Source organism: Prosopis cineraria, unplaced genomic scaffold (genome assembly GCF_029017545.1).
Source record: "Prosopis cineraria cultivar Desert tree isolate PC_DT_omini unplaced genomic scaffold, ASM2901754v1 PC6, whole genome shotgun sequence".
Classification (NCBI taxonomy): Eukaryota; Viridiplantae; Streptophyta; class Magnoliopsida; order Fabales; family Fabaceae; genus Prosopis; species Prosopis cineraria.
In genome coordinates, this window is record NW_026555337.1 from 32,456,490 (window position 1) to 32,470,482 (window position 13,993).

The window sequence follows — 13,993 nt, forward strand, 5'->3', positions numbered from 1 at the left end:
AAATTTTACTATTTAATTTAAATAAACATTTCCGCAAATAACAAAATATCATAATCTTTTTTCAATTAATAAGGACACAATTTGAAATTTGAGAAGTTCTTTTATCAAATAAAGTAAAATAAAAATAATAACCTTTTTTAGGCAGTTGGTCAAAAAAGAAAAGAAAAAAACTTTTTAATCTCAAACATCTTGTATAAATTGAACCGGACTGAATATACCTTGTGAAGGCCACACCTTCACCATCACATTCCACACGTTTCCTATCTTTAATGGTGGAGCCCAGTTATGTTACTCGATGGAGCACCATTTGTCTGTTAAGGCCAATGCGTGGTATTGAAGTATTTCCCCCCCGTTTTATCACGACTGAACTCGGATTTTTTCAGAGTAAAATATTTTGACATTCCCTCTATTTTATTTAATTATAAATCTATTTTTATATTTAAAATTTATACGAATTTTTTTAGTATGAATAGTTATAAAAACACAGACATTTTCTCTATTTTTAAAATTTTATTTTCACCTACCTAATCAATAATTGACCATTAAGTCACATGTATTAAACCAAAATACCTTCTTTAAATATATAATTAGATGATAAAGGCAAATTAGTAACTCTAAAATTTCAAACATAATTATAAATAATAAATTAATTTTTGTAGAATTTTTTACTGAATATTTCTAACTGTATTGAAAATTGGATTAAAGTGTCGATTTTAAAAATAAAGGTGGTGTCTTGGTAATTTTAGAAAAATGAAAGGGAGTTCATTGTATTTTATTCTATTTTTTAAAAGGCTGGTTTTTTTTCCCTACACAGGTTCATTTTCATGAATACTAAAACATTAGAAAGCTACCGTCAGGTTCAATTTCAATCTAGCAAAAAGGATTAGTTCCTTACAATATGATAAACCAAGCTTGAAATTCTCAGAGAAAGATGTATTCACATCTAATATTCAACAATGTCTTGAATAATATATTTTTAATAAAAAAATGCATATCTATATTAGAAAGCCACGTCATACTCTTTCTTTCTCTAAAAAAAATAAAATTCTAAGATGAATAATATTGGAGCTAGAGACAATAATAAGATATAGTTTTTCCATCTAAAGTTTGAACATGTCATTCTCCGTTGAGGGGGGGGGGTTACCAAAGATCATGCCTGCGTGGAATAATTAATGAGTTTACTAATATCTGTGTAATTTGAATTTAGTATTTAAAATATATAAAAAAACCTCACTGCTGAAATGCCATCTATTTAATTTATTCTTTCTTCCTTTAAGACAATAGTAGTGTGTCCCTTCATCCTTATATATAAAGTATTTTTTAAAAGCTTATTTTATCTCTAAATTGACAATAATATTTTTGAGTAATTAGATGACTTTATCCTTATCTTAAAAAATAGAATATATCATTAATTATAATTTTTTCTACCACCATCATGATATTAATTATGATATTATTAGAGGTAAAACTAAAAAATCATTATATTTTTATATGAGTTCAACTAAATAACAAATCTTTATTAATATGTGAGATTCGATTAAAAATATTTATATATAAAGATGGATGGAGTAATTTAATTTGTTTTAATGATAGAATAAATATATTTATATAGTAAAAATATTTTATATTTTTTAAAGGAGAAAAATATATATATGTAAAAGGCCCACCTTCATCACCAGCGTTCCACAAGTGTCTTATCTAAAGGGTGGAGCCGTGTCACGTGAACCGACGCAGCAATGTTTGTCCACTGGTATGAGATAATTATTTTTTATATAAGAAAGTGAATGAGAGTCCATAGGCTTAAATTGCATTTTCAATCCCTGAATAAGATTTTTTTTTTGAATTTTATAATGTGTTTTTTTTTTTGTTTTCTAATGCAACACCAGTGGTTTTATTAACACAAATTTTTTACACTGAAAATTTAAATTTGATAAAATATTCTCATTGACATATTAAATTTAATTTTTTAAAATAATAATGATTAACACAAAAAATAATTATTTTATATTAATTTTGTTAGGGTTAGGGTTAGAGGAGTAAACAAAAATTTTATAAAATTAAATGACTAAACTAAAGCTTTATATAAAATTAAAAAAAAATCAAATATTCTTTAAGGGAATCCACTTGTACATACGCACGACCGAAAAACTTGCATATAAAATTGTGTATTTGAAAAGTGTTAAAAAAATTGATAACAATTATGTAGCATGTTTTTTCCCTTTCTCTTTGAAAGTTTACGTTAGTTAGGTCTATATAATCCGCTAAGACAACGATTTACCTCTAAATTTAAAATGCGTTTATAAAATTATTTATAGATTATCTCCTAACAAAATTTTTCATATCGCTATTAAGATCTAAACCCATGACATTATAAATTATATCTATATTCTTATCATTTTGACCAATTTTTGTTATTAATATGTGTTTTTGCATAGTCACCTTTTTTTTTTAAAATTGTGAGACTTATATAACTTTATTAATTAAAAAAACAACTAACCTTATTTTTATACCAAAATAATAAAAACAAAATAATACATAAGGAAATGATTTGAACATATCTGACATTACACATACAGCTATCTAGGAACTGGACAGGAGTTGATGATTCATGCACACACTTTTTTAATTGGGTAAAGTAGCAAAGGTTACAAACTAATTTTCAAGGATCATCTAGTAGCCTAAATTATTAAATAGTATAAAAAAAATTTCAAACTTTTAAAAATAGAGTATCTAACACCCTGCTGTTAACTTCAACTTATGGATGTTATGTGGGGCCCACAATGACACGTGGCACGACATGTGCATGACACGTTAACATGGTAAAAATATAAATTTAGCCACAAACTATTTTTTGAAGAGCACTGGGTGGCTTATACTATTAAAAAAGGGACCATCCAATACCTTCCTCTCACTTTTGACCAAACATTGCTTATTTTCATGTTTACGAGGTCCATAAAGGATTAATCTCTCCAATCTTCTTACTTTCATTTTCAATCTTAATTGAGAAGAAGAAGTTTAAAAAGTTCTTATCTGAAGATATTCACGAAGACAACACTAACAAAGTAAAAAATATAATTTGTAACTAAACTAAGTTAGAATCAAGCTTCTCTCAGGCATAGTAAAATTAAGCTTATACTTCATTGGCATCATCTTTATGAATGTCTTCAGATAAAAACTCATTAAACCTCTTCTTTTAGAGTTGATATTGAGAATAAATGCACGGAAATTGGAGATATTAATGTTTTATAGGTCTCGTAAGTATGAAAATAAACAGTATTTGACCAAAATTGAGGAAAAGATTTTAGATGATCCATTTTTTTATGGTTCATTTTTTATGGTAGAGGCTACATAGTGCTCATCAGAAAATAATTTGTGGTTGAATTTGCACCTTTACGATGCTGATGTGTTGTGCTCATGTTGTGCCACGTGTCATTGTAGGTTTCACATAACTTCCATTAGCTAAAGTTAACGACGAGTTACTAATGTTCCATTTTTAAAAATTCATGATTTATTTTACACCATTTGATAGTTTAGATGCTCCTCAAAAGATAATTTGTAGCCAAATTTGCTACTTTAACATTTTTAATTTATCATTGTGGCCCATAAATTCATTTTTTTCATATAATATTCTCCCTCAACTTTTAAAAATAACATAATGTAACTACTGCTTTTAATAAATATTAACTTTAATGATGTTAACTAGAAAATAATATAAAATGATAAAAAAATTACATAAGAGAATCCAAAAATTACAAACAAGAACAAAGAACCTCTCAAATTACATGATTTTTAAATTTTTTTATTATTTTTTTAATAAACTAACGTTTAAAGTATTTTTGTTTATGGTAAGCGGTACATTGTTTCACTTTTCAATGTTAATCAAAAATATATATAAAAGATGAGTTTAAAGTTTTAGATACATTTGAACATACAGTTTTGCTTTTTAATCCAAAATAAAAAGTGATCAAAATTATAAGGTATCAAATAAAAAACATGAATTAATCTTTTAATTTTACCCATTAATTTAAGAAAAAATTGGCACAGGTCACAATATGTCATTCTCTGTTTTTTAACTAATAAGTGTAAAGTGTAAACCACTTTCTTCTTTTGGCCAAAGAAAGTGCAAACCACATTCGATAAATAAGACGGAAGTAGAAGGCCCCATCTTCATCGTCGCCAGCGTTCCACACGTGTCTTATCTCAAGGGTGGAGCTGATTCACATGAACCTACGCATCGGTATTTATTCGTTTGGTTAAAAAGCAGAAAGGCTCAAGTTTATGCCCTTTTAATTTTAGAGTAAAATATTCTGAAATCTTCTTCATATCATTTTAATTACACATACTTTATTTTTATTTTTAAAAATCATACAAACATCTTTTATATGAATACAAAACACAAACATTTTTTTTATTTTTAAAATTTTATTTTCATCTATCTAATCATATGTATTTGACTATTAAATTATATATATTGGACAAAATACTTCCTTTTTATATATAAATATTTCCCAAAAAGTATTCAAATTATCCAAAAAATTAAAGCAAATATATTTGTATAATAATTTTTTAATAAATATTTTATTTTTTCATTTTGTAAACGTATTTATTTAGTGTTTTAGAAATATTTAATACAAGAGTAATTTTTGAGTTTTTGTCTGTAATTTTAAATTTTTTTAAAATTTTTATAATTATATTTTATTATTTTCTTATCAACTAATGGTCAAGATTAATTTTTATTAACAACAAAGATTAGATTGTATATTTTTAAAAATTAAAATAAAATATTGCATAAAAAATGAGTTTAGGATTTTAAATATTTCTAGATTTATAATTTAGAAATTAATTTATTCATTTACCATTAATTAAAAAAAACTAACCTTCATTTTTCTATCAAAAATAATAAAAATAAAATTAATAAATATAAAATATAAAGTTTGTAAAGCTATTTTTCGTACGTATGGAAATGATCTAAACACCTTTAGACCCTGCTTGATTGGGGGGAAGGGGAGGGGAGGGGCTCCTCTTCCCTCCCCTCATTTGGTTAGGAGGAGGGGAGCCCCTCCCCTCTCCTCCTCTCCTTTGACTAGGAGGAGGGGAGGGAAAATTTTAAATTTTCTCCCCCTCCCCTCCAAAGCCTCCCCTCCAAATTGGAGGGGAGCTCCCCTCTCCTCTCCTCCCCCTTCTCCTCCTCCCTTCCCTTATCTCCCCTTCCCTTCTCTCGAACCAAGCAAACTTTTAAACGCTCTGACAACATGTCACATGCGACTATCTAGCAATTCGAGCACGTGCAATTTCAAACTCATTTTTGTATTATATTTCTCATAAATTTTTAAAAAAGTTGCATTGTAACGTTAGTTTTAATTATTAGTTAATTAAAAAATGATAGAAATGAACTAAAAAAATTATAAGAAGTGATCTAAAAATTACAAATAAGGACATAAAAAATCACAGAAAATGATAAGAAAATTTTCTTAATCTTTTCATATATTTGTGATGTTCTTTTCTTTCAAAATCAGTTTCAATACTCATCACACAATGATAATGAGCATTGAGAGCTTATCACCTCTGAACTATTCAGATCTAATATGAATGGTCCATATTTACAGCTTTTTACTTTTACTTTTTTTTTTAAAAATATTTAATGGATATAGAATCTGAAATAAAGACAATCTCTTAATGATTAGTTTTCAAAAAAAAAATTATTTAATAAATATCTGTTGAAAAATTGTAAATATGAACTATGAAAATTAGATCTAAAAGATGCAGGGACGTTGAGTTTCGGTGCTTATCTATATAATGAGCTCTGAAACTGGTTTCCTTTCCTTTCTTTTTCAACATTACATTTTTAATATTTTTTTATTATAAAATATTTGAGTTGAGGGTACCTACTAACCTTTTAAATAAAAGTTGATGGACAAAATTAATCATTAACCTAATAAAAAAATATTAAAAAATAGTGAGAACCACTGATGACTGATGAACATTAAGTGTTTTTAATATCAAAGTGATAAAAGGGAGAATCTTTAACATTGAGCGATATAAGTTGAGTTTCTGGTGGCCTTTCAAGTAAAATTAAAGAGTAAAAATGATCCTTAATTCTTTAATTACTCTACATTATTATTATCAATATTTTGTTATCATGCCAATAAATTCTATCAATGTTACCCCCTTTTTAAATAACAAAGACCAAATTGATAATCAAAATAAATTTAAGAAATTAAATCGATAAAAATTAAACTTAAATGACTAAATTAATAACTAAAATAAATTTGAGAGACAAAACATTACATTATCTCTTGTTTTATTTACTTACATTCACTTTTTCCTATTATTCTGATTAAATATCCCTCTTCATATTGTTTCAACCTCTTGATAACAGGGAGATTTTCAATTTGTCATATAATGATATGTTAATGATTTTATAGCCCTGCAGGTTTATTAAGCTTGTGGGGAAAATATTGGCCAAAAAACTTGGTGAAGTAAGAGGATTTTTTTTTTTTGGTCTTTTTAGGCTTCTTTCAATTCATTGAATATTTCCCCCCACAGCTATTACATCTTGGGCAGCATTTTGTAAAGTTTTGTATTCAAAACCATGCAAAATTATAAATTGCTTGAGGATTTACTTGATAACTCCTTTATGACGGAAGGGAATACAGGTCAATTAATCCTTCTTGCATGGTGATGGTTGAGGTGAAATTGCTTGAATAACCAGATTTTATTTTAAACTACCATGCTGAGAATTTAGTTATGAAGAACTTCGATGCTAGGATCAACAATTTACAACCCTCCAATGATTTGCATTAGTCATTGAATAAAACTAATACTATACAAGTGATTCAACATGCATATCATAAATTTCTTTTTTTTTTTTCTGTGAATAAACATGTATATATATTATCTAATAACTAACAAGAGGTATATAACAAGAAGTAACCACATCTCAAGCAACTCTAGTCACTATTTCATCATGCACCACCTTCCAGCAACAAGGTGGAAGATGATCGATCAAAAACCCAAAATGGGTACTTTGAATCATGAGAAGAACTCACTAAAATATTCATAATTTCATTAGCCTCTCCAAAAGTAAAATTAAAAATAAGAAACCAATTTCTCTGGATTAACTCCCTAGCTTCCAAAATAACTTCCTGAAACGGATGATTGTTGATGCTGTCAATGCAATCCCAGCTCACTTCGACTTGTCTGCAGCCAAGATCCCAACATAGCTCCATTCCCTTAGTTATCCCTTTAGCCCTTAGGATATGGTTAAAATGAGAGAGAAGCCCCATAATCCATTTGCCTTCAACATCTCTAACATCTCCCCCACAAGCACTCCATGTCATAATTTTCTACCTAATAAAATGCAATTATAATTATAACGAGAGATTTGTTCCTTTCACACAGGATTTTAATCTTATTTGAAAAATAAAAAAATAGAAAATAAAAATTTTAAAAATAATTTATTTTAGTGTGCCTGAATTTTGTACTTTGAGGAAGAAGGAAATGCAACAATAGGTGTTTGATATCCTCCTCATCATTCTCCGTAAAGCCGGTAATTCAGGTAAGTCAAACTTATTTGGTCAGGTTTAATTTTGGTTTGGCTTATTCGAATCGAGCTTGAAATATTTTACTCTCTTAAAAAGCTTAGATAGTCAAATCCGGCCTTAACTTTTTTTTGGACAGGTTCAAGTTGGCTCGTTGAGCTTGGTCAAAATTATCTATTTTACATACATATAAAGTCAAAAATTGTAATAGTCGAGCTTAATTCAAGTTAGCCTTATTCAAATCGAATTTAAAAAATCTTACTCTTTTAAAAAAGCTTATAAAGCTAAGCCCTGTCCCAACATTTTTCGGGCAGATTTGGGCTGGCCTGTCAAGGTTGGTCCAAATTACTGCCTCTTTTCTGTAACCAGGGCTGCAAATTTTAAGAAATCAATAGCCTTTTTCCTTAAATTCAAGAACAAAATCAAATAGTAAAAGAGCGGGAGTGTTTTCCGAATAGTACATTGGACGTTTTTTTTTTTTCTCTTGCAAACAATACATTAAACAATGTAAGTTCAGAGGAAGTTTACCTGCAGACTTCATCATGGAAAAAAATAATGTCGTCGTCGTCGTCATGACCATTATCACCTGAGTGAGTAGTTAAAAACTCATGCCAAGAATTTAAACTCATTTCACCAACATTACCGGCATAACAAGCGCAAAACTCTTTCCAATAATTTAAGAGCCTCCTCCTACAAACATTCATCTTCATGAATAAGCAGTGAACTAAGAAAGAAGGGTTAAATACTTAAATATATCAAACTGGCGCCTGTATGAGAGCATCAATAGATCAAGCAGAGAAGAGTACAAGCACCAATCTTCAACTTACAAATGCAATTAACCTCTAGGTTATGACAAATCCATAAAATTTGCAATACGAAAGAGAGAGAAGTGATAAGTTTTAATGAAAAAGTGCATATCACATAAAAAATGAAAAAACATAGCATGCTTACGTCATGAAGTAATGATCCAAATGAGCTAATTAAGCACTTTCAATTTTTTTTTATTTTTTGCCAGTAGTTAAATGATTCAGCGGATAGTAATTTAGTTGTCAAGGGCTATACGCAAGAGCATGGGAATACCGGAAGAGAAGAGAGCAATTCATCAAGTTACCAAGTACAACACAGTATGAAGCACTTGGTAATTGCCTAATTACTTGCTCCTGCAATCACATGTAGATGATGGTGCTGATCTTCCTGCATCGTAGTCACTTCCACAATCTAACCTTAAAAAAGGGTTACCCCTAGAACTTGCTCTCCATGCATCAAAATCACTATTACAAACCAGACGCCATCGACAGTCTACTATTTCAAGCTCTCATAACATCTTTGCATGCAATCAATGTTAGTTAATGGAAAAGAAAGGGTTAAATCAAGCTGGGTGCCTACACCACCTGGATGTGGTCGACAGTCTTTTTTATGGAAGTGATAATATCCTACATAAACTCGAAACTCAACCTTACTACCAGGAGCGATCCAAGATCTACAATATTTATAAGGATGGCAATAACCTTGGAACATCCAGTCTATGCGGAAACCTCTCCATGCTTCTTTATATAGGCTTTGAAAAACGAGGCACACAACAATTGCCCACCAATCTCCCTCATAATCAGCAAGGTCACATGGCATGTCCGCTGTTATGGTTACTACTTCTCCTGATTCACCCCGACATCGACAATGTTCACCCTGTCCAAACCTTCTTGGGATTCCTTCGCTCCAACAAAGGTATTCCCATGGGGGGTCATAAACAAGGTGAAGGGGACCCTGTACAGACCTGGCATGCTGTAACAAAAGAAATATCTTGTTAATTAATGAGTAAATGGATGATAAGCATGATTTATCCATGAAATAATAGCATAATACTCTCTTGAACTTCTATCCATAAATTCTCTTACTTTTTGGCAAACATAAATTTTCTAAATTTAGTCCCCAACATATATTACTCTTCTTTTGATGGGTCCTTCAAAGATATGTGTAATAATCCCAAAATAATAAAACAAAATCGTAGTAGTAATAGTAATAATAAAAATAAAAATAAAAAATCTGGTGAGTGAATAAGAGACAAAGTAGAGCAAATGAGCGCAAGAGAGAAAGAGAATTCTTTAAACTTCCACTGGCCTTCGCTCTCCATTCTTCTTCCTCCATCATTCATCTCTATCGAATCCTTTGTTTCTTCGGCTCTTCCTTTTTTTTTTCCTTCTCCACTTTGTTGGTCTGGGTAGGTGCAGTCAATATATATATATATATATATATACACTGCTGTTGAAAGCTTGATGGAACGTGATCACCTCCTCCCTTCTTTTTGTTTGTGAAGGTTGAGTGGTGGATTTGCTATTATTGGAGGTTTGCTTAATGATTTCTTTCTCTTATTTTCTATGCTGTTGATGTCTTCTTTCATTCTCTATTCCACTATGCTAAGTTAGCTAATTGAACTTTTCATTCTCTTCTTTATGCTGCTGGTGTGTGTACTGAACATTGATATTTCTCTTGCTTTAGATGTTAAATTTTTAATTCTTTTCTTGCCCTTTTGATTTAGAGTTGTACGATTAAGGGGAGAGTTGTTTCTTTAGTTAATATTAAATTGAAGGCTTGAATTTTGTTGCTGAACAAGAAAATTATGATATAGGTGTTGTTTATAATATTTATGTTAATACATGGAAAAGGATGATTAAGAAGTATAACTAGGAATAACAATGCAATTAGTTTAGCTAAGAATAAAATGGAGGACTTGTGAGGCATAAAAGAGGATATATGAAAAATTGATTCAATTTGTAGAAAGATATATTAAAGTTTTATTATATCTAATAGGGATTTCAGAAGAGGAGAAGCTTAATTGAAGTTGAGAGAAGAGAATTTTAGGAACTTGGCAGCATACCAGATAAGTAAACAATGTTCCCTAATATATAAAAGCAATGATCTTTCTTTTACTTTATTTATTACTTTAATTGTTCTGAATAGATTTTTTAAAAAATTGTATATTAACATTTAGTTCATTCATATGTAATTAGTTTGATTATGATTCAATTTCAATCATGTAGGTATTTTCATAGTATTTTATTTTTAAAAATGTAGATATATATATATATATATATATCATACATACATGGATCAGATAAATTATTAGTGAAAAGATCGTTTATATCTTCTAAATTAAAGAACAATTTGAATAATAAGAGTTTATAGATTCCATGCATGTCAGAAATGTTTTATGGGACTGAATACAGAACACTGTTTGCTAACGATAGCATTGTTAGTCCTTGGCATCCCCTGGCATACCTAGCTAGCAAGGTACACTAGAGGTGTTAGCCCCGTGCGTCGGCCAACACATGTGGAATGGAGGGTGGAATTTTGTGGACATAATCCATGCCTGTTATTCATAAGCTTTATGCTTATGCCTATTTTTTTGTGGCTTCTAGCCAGCCACGCCAGATATTACTTACCCTCATGGACTATGTATCTATGTCTATTATTCGTTTTGTTTAGGTCCTAACAAAAAATAAGTTTTTGAAGTCATATTCTTACTCTTAAGAATTGTATTTTGTGATTTGTTTTATATAAAAAGTTATATCTCTAAATGGTTGTTCACAATTCTCTACTTTTCCTTTTCTATTTTATTCACTCAATTATCAAGATTAAATTGTTTTATTATTTTCTAATACCTTTTGTAATTAGATTAGTCTCTTGTTTCCTATTATATATTTATAATTATCATTTTTGTTTATTATTATTATTATTTGAGAATGTTATTTACTAAAAAAAAATTTTGGGTATTCACATAATAGAAGTGGACCTGCTTTTCATTTGGTCTCATAGGACTCCTTGAAATAAGAAGTATTTTATTGCTCCATCTAGATGTTGATTAATGTAAATATTTAAGTATTTGGTTTTGTTCTAGATTCGCTCCATAAATTTTATAGGCAGGATCCTTGATTAAATTATTTTAGGAATTTATACATATACTATATTGGAGTAGAACTTCGAATGCTGCATGGATATTCTTTTCGCAGGTTGTAGAGATTTTGGGTAGTCCAACTTATAGGGGAGACTTTCCTAAAATTTCTACAAGTTTAAATATTTTGTTAATACTAGTAGTTGTTTAATACAAATGATGATTATACAATGAGTTTAGGTAATTAATATATCAGATATTATATGGGTTTAGGCTTATAGAATATGAGTTTTCTTATATTCTAACATAGAAGTTCAAGGTATGACAAATTGATATCAGAGCATATGTTTTTCTATAATTTTGTGGAGCAAGTGTTCTTCAGTAAGGTCTCAATTATCATTATGAATCCGAGCATAATTTTAATTGAGGCATTACTGAAGGCCTTATAGGTTATTAGTAATTCTAATTTGTTTTATTTGATTTTGAGTCTATCTTTTTACATATATAGATAAGTGTATTGAATTTAATGATTCTTAATGTTTCTTTTATAGAAAGGATGCCCCCAAGATGTCAGGTGCGATGTAGTAGGTCCACTAGAAATGAAGCTTCTAATAGAGTACCCATTCAAGCTGATCCTTTACCCCCTAAAGGCCGAGGTTGGGGTCATGCCCGAGGTTATAGAAGAGGAAGAGGTAAGGGTAGTAGAAGTACTAGGCCTCATAAAAATGTTAATCCTGTAAATGAGTCAAAACATTCTCGATCTACTAAAGTTGCAACATCATCAGTCCTAACTATTGAAGAAGGACCTCAAATGATTGTTGAAGAAAAGGTTGCTAGAGTGAGCTTGATAGATTTTATTAAATTAAAACCTCCCACTTTCTTTGGATCTAATGTTGAAGAAGATACAGAATAATATCTTGATGATATTGAGAAGCTTTGCTAAGTACTTGTTGCCCTGATGAGTAGTATGTTGAGTTTGCTATTTTTTGGTTGAAGGATAATGTAGAGATTTGAATTTGATCAATTCGTTCAAGAAGGCAAGCTGGCCATCCTCTTATGTCATGGGAAGAATTCAAAGGAATTTTTCTTGACCGTTTCCTTCCATAAAGCATTTGAGAACAACGAGCTACTATGTTTGAGACATTAAAATGGAAGAATATGTCTATCACACAATATGAGGTTCTTTCTACAAAGCTCTCACATTATGCACCTCATTTAGTTCCAATTAAGAAAGAACGAATTAAAAGATTTTTTAAGGGGTTACCTTTACATATATATTGGACTATGTTCTCACAGATGAGTCAATTTACATCATATGCAGATGCAGCTAGTTGCGCATTGGGGCTAGAAATTAGAGAAAAAGAGGAGGAGCCTTCTAATGAAAAGCGTAAGATAAAGATGGATGTAAGACTTCAAGGGAAGAGTAGTTTCTTTAGGGAAGAATGACCTCAGAGTTAACATCGTCCGATACTTCTACTATCAAGGCCATCTACTTCTTCTTCAGTAAATAATTCAGTGTAAAGATCTAGCTTTAGAAATGTTATTCAACCTTTAACTGTGGTGTCTCAGCCAAGTTATTCCAGAATTCCTTGTACTAGCTGTGGAAATTTTCATTCAGGATAGTGTCGAAAGGCCACTGGTGCTTGCTATCGGTGTGGTCAAACAGGCCACTTAAAAAGAGACTGTCCTATGGCACTGTCAGTATCAAGTCAAGGGTCTGTTCAACCATCTCCTCACCCTATATTATCAATTACTCCGTCTACAGGAGCAACTTCTATGTTTGCTAGTAAAAGTACACTGGCAAAACTATCAGCAAAACATAGGCAGACTTCTTCAAGATAGGGTCAAGCACGAGGCTATATAATGACTCGATAGGATGCTCAGGCTTCTAATGCCATGGTTATAGGTACTATTTCAGTCTGTTCTCAAAGAGCTTATGTATTATTTGATCTTGGATCTATGCATTCATATGTCTCCTCTTACTTTTCTAAGAGATTGAGTAAGGAACCTACTAGACTTGATAATCTTTTTATGGTCGCTACTTTATAGGAAAGTCTTTATTAGTATCATAAATGTATGAATCTTGTAAAGTGTCTCTTGATGCTAGAGAAACACTTGTTGATTTGATGATCCTTAATATGATTGATTTTGATGTTATTTTGGGAATGGATTGGTTAGTGTCTTGTTATGCTACTGTTGATTGCCACTTGAAAGTGGTAAAATTTGATATGCCTAGTGAAGCTCTTTTTGTTTTATAAGGGAGTATGTTAGAGAGACTGAATAATCTTATTTTTGCTATAAAAGCTTAATGCTTGCTGATAAGAGATTGTCAGGGGTACTTGGCTTTAGTAAAAGATATTGACAAGCAAGTTATCAATTTAGAGTAGATGCCAATAGTCAAAGAATTCTCGGATGTCTTTCTAGAAGAGTTATCGGGCTTACCTCCATATAGGGAGGTAGAATTTGCTATTGATATCATTCCTAGTACTCAGCCAATTTCTATTCCACCTTATAGAATGGCACCTTCTGAGTTAAGGGAATTGAAGAATCAATTGCAAGAATTGCT